This window comes from Haliaeetus leucocephalus, unplaced genomic scaffold, assembly GCF_000737465.1.
Source record: "Haliaeetus leucocephalus isolate CR32 unplaced genomic scaffold, Haliaeetus_leucocephalus-4.0 Scaffold303, whole genome shotgun sequence".
NCBI lineage: Eukaryota > Metazoa > Chordata > Aves > Accipitriformes > Accipitridae > Haliaeetus > Haliaeetus leucocephalus.
The window spans coordinates 9,957-17,345 of NW_010972739.1; the positions used below are offsets into that span (position 1 = coordinate 9,957).

The following is a 7,389-nucleotide window of genomic DNA, read 5'->3' on the forward strand; positions in this document are numbered from 1 at the left end:
GTAACGGCTCCCCGGCCGGCGCAGGCCACCCCCCCGCCCCCGCGCCTGCGGCCGTACAGCTACACTGTGTGCCTCTGCGTCTCCCAATCTGCAGTGTACGTGCATTAGTTAAATGCGCTGTGTGTACACATTTCAGCATGTAATGTATATGTGTCTGTATTATGATGTGTATAACACATACGGTTTTTTGAGTGCCTGAAATAAAAGGTTTTCTGGTCACAGTTCGTAGGGAAGGGTGAGGAGGCTCCTGCCCACAGGTGTCAGATGGTTCGCAGCTGTGCAGGACTGCGGCTGGGTTTTTGTAGTGTCAGGGTAACACAAGCTTTGAGACCACCAAAAGCGTTCCTCCAAGTTTTCTCCATCGACGCCACCTTCCCAACAACGCGCTCCAGCGAATACCTCGGTTTTGCTGCTTTAAATCACTGTCTGGCCTGGACCAGGGCCCATCATGGGCCACTGTGTCTGTCCACCCTGCCCCTGAGGATGCTCACCTCAAACTGCAGCGTGTTGGACCTCCCTGCGGGTGCGCAGGGGGTATAAATCTTTGCAAATATGGGCTGTAATGCTTTAATTAAGATTCTTTCCCCATGCCTAGCAAAATTCGTTTGCATGGTTCACCATTCCATTCTAAATTATTGATGTAAATTGACTTAGATGCATAGGTTTAGATACATGTGGAATTCCGTTTTTAGTAAAAGGTGTTCAGGGAGGGAGAAGGCAAGTTATAGCTAGAGTATATATGGTGCAGTACTACTGTTAAGTAAGAAAGGGCAGCAGAATAAATGCATAGTATTACATACTCTGAAGCACATCTTTTGGCCTTTTGCCCAGGAGCAAGTTACGTTAGGATTAAAATACCCATGATGCTATTATTTTTGTTTGTTACCTGTATTATTAGTCTTCAACAGCTCAGTAAAATTATGTTTGCCATGAGAAAAATACTAAATATATCATTAGATAAAAGTAGAGTAATAAAATATTTTATCTGGATTTATAACTCGCTGAGATCCATCAATATAAACTGCAGCAAATTTTGGCAAAAAAAAATGGCAAGGCCTTTTATTCCCTCAGATTTCAAAAATAAAGTTCAATAAGAACAAACAAAGGCAACATTAAAAGAAGACGAAAGTCCAAGTCAAGCCTTCAAACCAAACGGCATTCAGAATAAATGCTTGCAATGTCAAACATTCAAAATAAATCTTATCTTTAAATCTGGCTGTGCAGCTTCTAAATAGTCATTTTGCGTGGTCTTTACTTATATCATCACATACTAGTACTTCCTGCAGAAATGCTGGTGAGGGTGCCTGACTTACATGTCACTTTCATGTCTGATACTCTGATATATATATTGCCCTGTTATTTTGAGATATATACACACCATACATACACATATATATCATATATAGAATTCTTCCCATTCCTCTAATATTTGCCTTGACATGATCATCTCTGCCACGTCCTTTTGGAATAAGTTGACTTGTACAGAACATAGACAAGGACACATGTCAGCTCATCTTGTCTTTCCAAAGCAATTTCACCTTCTGATAATTTTCCTACCTAATTCTTGCATTTTTTCTCGTGATAACTAAAGCTCAATCCTTGAATTTGGTCTTTGGGACACTATTCCTAATAGGGTTTTTGTTGCTATAAAGATTGCAGAATGAAAGAAAGAACACTAAGATGATAAACAGTTTTTGTACGCTACTTATTCCTTTAGTGCTCTGTCACTTAGTTGGTAACAAGACTTTGGCCCTAAAGATTACAGCAGAGCTCTTCCACTGGCAGTTTTATTGGCAGATATTAGAACCAAGAATATCTGCAGAACAACTTCTGCTGATTCAGTGTAACATATGTGATTTGTCTGCTCCAGCATGAGATACAAGAAATGAATTTTGACTGTCCACTGAGCAAGAATGAGAAACTGAGATAAAAATGTTTAGAAATAAATAATCTTAACTCAAGATGTATATTTTTGCAAACAGAGGACTTGTGGGGGATGTGATGGTTGGAGGACATCTTGGGCACAGTGGTCACGAAATGATAGAATCTTCGATTCTCAGAGGAGTAAGTAGGGGGGGTAGCAGACATGCCTTGGACGTCCAGAGGGCAGACTTTGGCCCATTTAGGGGCCTGGTTGACAGAGTCCCTTGTGATGCAGTCCTGAAGAGCAAAGGAGTCCAGGAAGGCTGGACATTCTTAAAAAATGAAATGTTAAAGGCACAGGAGCAGGCCATCCCCATGTGCTGAAAGATGAGCTGGCAGCAAAGAAGACCGGCCTGGCTGAACAGAAAGCTTTGGCTAGAACTCAGGAAAAAAAAGAGAGTTTATGACCTTTGGAAGAAGGGGCAGGCAACACAGGCAGACTACAAAGATGTAATGAAGTTATGTGGGGAGAAAATTAGAAGGGCCAAAGCCCACCTAGAACTTAATGTGGCTGCTGCAGTAAATGACAATAAAAAATATTTCTGTAAATACATTAACAACAAAAGGAAGGCTAAGGAGAATCTCCATCGTTTACTGGATGCGGGGGGAGACATAGTGACAAAGGCTGAGGAAAAGGCTGAGGTACTTAGTGCCTTCTTTGCCTCAGTCTTCTACGGTAAGACCAGTTGTTCTCAGGTTACCCAGCCCACTGCGATGGAAGACAGGGACAGGGAGCAAAATGAAGCCCCCATAATCCAAGGGGGAATGGTTAGTGACCTGCTACACCACTTAGACACATACAAGTCTATGGGGCTGGATGGGATCCACCCAAGGGCACTGAGGGAGCTGGCAGAAGTGCTCACCAAGCCACTTTGCAACATTTATCAGCAGTCCCGGCTAACCGGGAAGGTCCCAGTTGACTGGAGGTTAGCAAATGTGACACCCACCTACAAGAAGGGCCATAAGGAGGGTCCAGAGAACTACAGGCCTGTCAGCCTGACCTCAGTGCTGAAGAAGGTTATGGAGCAGGTCATCCTGAGTGCCATCACATGGCATGTACAGGACAACCAGGTGATCAGCCCCAGTCAGCATGCGTTTATGAAAGGCAGGTCCTGCTTGACTAACCTGATCTCATTCTATGACAAGGTGATCCGCTTAGTGGATGAGGGAAAGGCTGTGGATGTTGCTTACCTGGACTTTAGTAAAGCCTTTGACACTGTTTCCCACAGCATTCTCCTGGAGAAACTGGCTGCTCGTGGCTTAGACAGGCATACTCTTTGCTGGGTAAAAAACTGGCTGGATGGCCAGGTCCAAAGAGTGGTGGTGAATGGAGTTAAATCCAGTCAGCAGCTGGTCATAAGTGGTGTTCCCCAGGGCTCAGTACTGGGGCCAGTTTTGTTTAATATCCTTATCAATATTCTGGACGAGGGGATTGAGTGCAGATGTATATTTTTGCGAACACAGAAGGACTTGTGGGTGATGTGATGGTTGGAGTAAGTTTGCAGATGACACCAAGTTGGGAGGGAGGGTTGCTCTGCTTGAGGGTAGGAAGGCTCTACAGAGGGATCTGGGCAGGCTGGATGGATGGGCCGAGCCCAGTTGTACGAAGTTCAACAAGGCCAAGTGCCGGGTCCTGCACTTGGGTCACAACAACCCCATGCAGCGCTACAGGCTTGGGGAAGAGTGGCTGGAAAGCTGCCCGGCAGAGAAAGACCTGGGTGTGCTGGTCAACAGCTGGCTGAATATGAGCCTGCAGTGTGCCCAGGTGGCCAAGAAGGCCAATAGCATCCTGGCCTGTATCAGAAATAGTGTGGCCAGCAGGAGCGGGGAAGTGATTGTTCCCCTGTACTCGGCACTGGTGAGGCTACACCTTGAGTGCTGTGTTCAATTTTGGGGTCTAGAGCACAAGTCTTAATAGGAGGTGCTGGGGGAACTGGGGTTGCTTAGTCTGGAGAAAAGGAGGCTGAGGGGAGACCTTATTGCTCTCTACAAGTACCTGAAAGGAGGTTGTAGTGAGGTGGGTGTCAGTCTCTTCTCCCAAGTAACAAGTGATAGGACAGGAGGAAATGGCCTAAAGTTGCACCAGGGGAAGTTTAGATTGGATATTAGGAAAAATTTCTTCACTGAAAGGGATGTCAAGCTGCCCAGGGAAGTGGTTGAGTCACCATTCCTGAAGGTATTTAAAAGATGTGTAGACGTGGTGCATAGGGTCATCGTTTAGCAGTGGACCTGGCAGTGCTAGGTTAACAGTTGGATTTTATGATCTTAAGGGTCTTTTCCAACGAAAACGTTTCTATGATTCTATGGTTTTGTGTTATCTGAGTTGTGAATGCTGTTTAGGAACTGAGACTCTGTTCATAGCTTATTCATAGGTGTTGCAAATCTGAACTTACCTGTGAAAGTTGTTGACTGGTTATGCTCCATTTGTAGAAGAGCTATGGCAGCAAATGCTTTTTGCTGTTCTAGTTAAATGTTCTCTGGTTACAAGCAAGAAAAGAACATTCCCCACCCTCCCACCCCCCTTCCCATCTTGCAGCTGATGTGGCCATGCTGCCAAACTTAAGTGTAGATCAAGCATAGAAAATTAGAGAATTTCATTATGGGTGCACAAAAGAATGTTTGCATGATGACTTGCTTGGGTTGTCTTAAAAAATGCAGCACAGTATAAATATGTCAGGTAAAATGCATGAAAAGTATGTCATTAACTAGACACTGTATCTGAATAGGCAAAGAGTCCCCAGGTGCATGCTTGAATATATATGCTAATTATGCAGCGTATTGGTAATCTCTTTGAAAATTCAAAGCAAATATGATATGTTCATCTCAGTTGAAGGTGACAAACTACTTCTGAGAGTATTAATCACCAAGGACGGTTTTCTGACTCAGCCTTGTGAGGACGTTGAATTGGAGAGGTTGGGGGAGCGACTTTTTTTGGTTTTCTTAAAAGCTTTTCCATCCCCCAAGCCCTCTGCCTAAAAGCCAGACAGAACAAGCAGAACTTGTAGGAGACTGAAAGAACATTGAGGATATGGCAATCATCAAAAAAAGGACAGGTTATCTCATCTGAGATAACTAGTTATTCAATTAATCTGATAAAAATTCTGTAGATAGTAGATGCATTAGACTTGAACTTTTCCAAGTTACTTCAGCTAGTAAAAGAAACTCTGCTTTTAAAAGTGCTGCCTAAAGTATTTATTACACTGGTTAAGAATATTTGCTAGCCAGGCTCAATCCACAACAGGGGTAAAACATAAATTCACTGTCAATAAAATTACAGATAGCACAAAGATTTGTGACATGATGACAAACGATGGCAGAACAGTCACAAAAAATATCATAAGAATTTTCAGTTACTTCTTTTTTCTGGCACAGAATTAAATACAATTTTGTAGTTGATGTCTCTTTTCTATAGTGTTACAGTAAGACGAATTTATTCTCTTTATCTGTGAAAAGACCAATTCTTGGTTTTAATGTCTTTCAATTTTCTGGATCCCTCTGAATTCTTCTTTAGAGGCATCTCTTTGGAAATGTTAACTCCTGTAAATTGTATATGCTAGTAATTTTTTGCTCTAGAAGATGTCACATTGAAAACCAGCAGCAATTCAACTGGTAGAGTGGCTTTTGATTATGACAGTAACACATTATCATCATTTTTTAAGCCTTGCAAACCAGGGATTTCTCCTAATGACTTCAACCTCCCTTACCAAATTTTTTAAATAATAAGTAGCTTCTAATTTCTACTTGCTGCTGCTCATTTTTTCTGCCACCTCTGCCCATCTGTTAGGTTGATATTTTAATTTACTGAATTCATCTCACCACTCCATCAGGATAAGGATTTAGCCAATTCTGTCAGTAATATGTAGAATCATGGGTTTTGGTCATCTGAAAAATGCTTTGAAAAGGTCACCTGTGTGCAGTCTCAGAGAGTGAGATTCAACTGCCTACAAATAGTTGTAGCACTTTCTTAGATATGCCAGGTGACAGCTGTCTGCAAAGGGCTGGGGTATGTGATGGAGGAGGGCACAGCTATGGCCTGAGGGAGCACCAGCTGCCTTATGGTATCCTGTGTTTACACAGCTGAATGACCCCCTGTAATGTATGGAGTGTCAGCAGATCATTTTTTTACCTATCAGTATTCTGTTATGTAGCCATGTGCTTTCTTTTGCAAAATCCTATTTGATTCACTGTTGTACTGATTTGGCTGGGATAGAGTTAAATTTCTTCACACTAGCTGGTATGGGCCTATGTTTTGGATATTTTTCTGAAAACAGGGCTGATAACACAAGGATGTTTTCGTTACTGCTGAGCAGTGCTTACACAGTGTCAAGGCCTTTTCCGCTCCTCAGATTGCCCCACCAGTGAGTAGGCTGAGGGTGCAGAAAAAGCTGAGAGGGGACACCGTTCGGACAGCTGACCCCAACTGACCAAAGAGATATTCCAGACCATATGGCATCATGCTCAGCAATAAAACTAGGGGGGAGTCTGGTGAGGGGGCTGCTGCTTGGGGACTGGCTGGGCGTCAGTCAGTTGGTGGTGAGCAATTGTCTTCATTTGCATCACTTGTCTTTCTTGGGTTTTATTTTCTTCTTCTTTTTTTCCCCTTCTCTTTTCCTTACCACTACTATTATTGTGATTGTTATTGTTACTACTATTATTTCTTTTTAATTATTAAACTGTTGTTATCTCAACCCATGAGTTTGTTTCTCACTTTTACCCTTCCAGTTCTTTCCCTATCCCACTGGGGCCTTGGCAGGGTTGTGAGTGAGCAGCTGTGTGGTGCTTAGTTGCCGGTCAGTGTGAAACCACAACAACTATGTTTACCATAAATATGTTCAGTATGTTTATTACACCTCTAAGTAGATTGCTTCTTTTAGGGGTTTTATGCCACCATTATCTCAGAATGGAATATTTTGTACAGGTGGTCCACTGTCACAGAAGATTTAGCAGACATGATGCATATCAGAAATTATAGTATTTCTGAAGTTGCCCCATGTAATAAATTTTTTAAACATTGTAAGTAGGCAATTTACAAGCCAATGATGCTCTCAGGGTGCCATGGAGGCCACGGCACCAGGGACCACAGGGAGTCCCCATGGGGCAGGCAGGGCAGGACAGGGACTCACTAGCTGTGGGCAGATGTAACCTTTATCCACATCCTAATTAACAGCATTCTTTTCAAATATCTTTATTACTTAAACATACTTCTTTGTGTCTAGTCATCTAGCTGTTTCAATCAAGTAAGTCTTCGAAGTTCCCCAAGGATTTGCAATATCAGGCTTGCCAATGTGATGCCCATTTACAAGGGTCAGAGGGAGGATCTGGGGAACTACTGGCCTGTCAGCTTGACCTTGATACCGGCGAAGATTATGGAACAGTTCATCTTGAGGGCACTCACATGGCATGTGCAGGACAAACAGGAGATCAGGCCCAGCCAGCATGGGTTCATGAAAGGCAGGTCCTGCTTGA

General features: G+C 43.1%; 1 protein-coding gene across 1 annotated transcript in view; it reads left to right on the forward strand.

The window, feature by feature from the left end:
• The window catches only part of LOC104833793, a 45,589-nt gene that overhangs the window by 467 nt on the left and 37,733 nt on the right, over positions 1-7,389 (forward strand). The gene's annotated exons all lie outside the window — the stretch shown is intronic.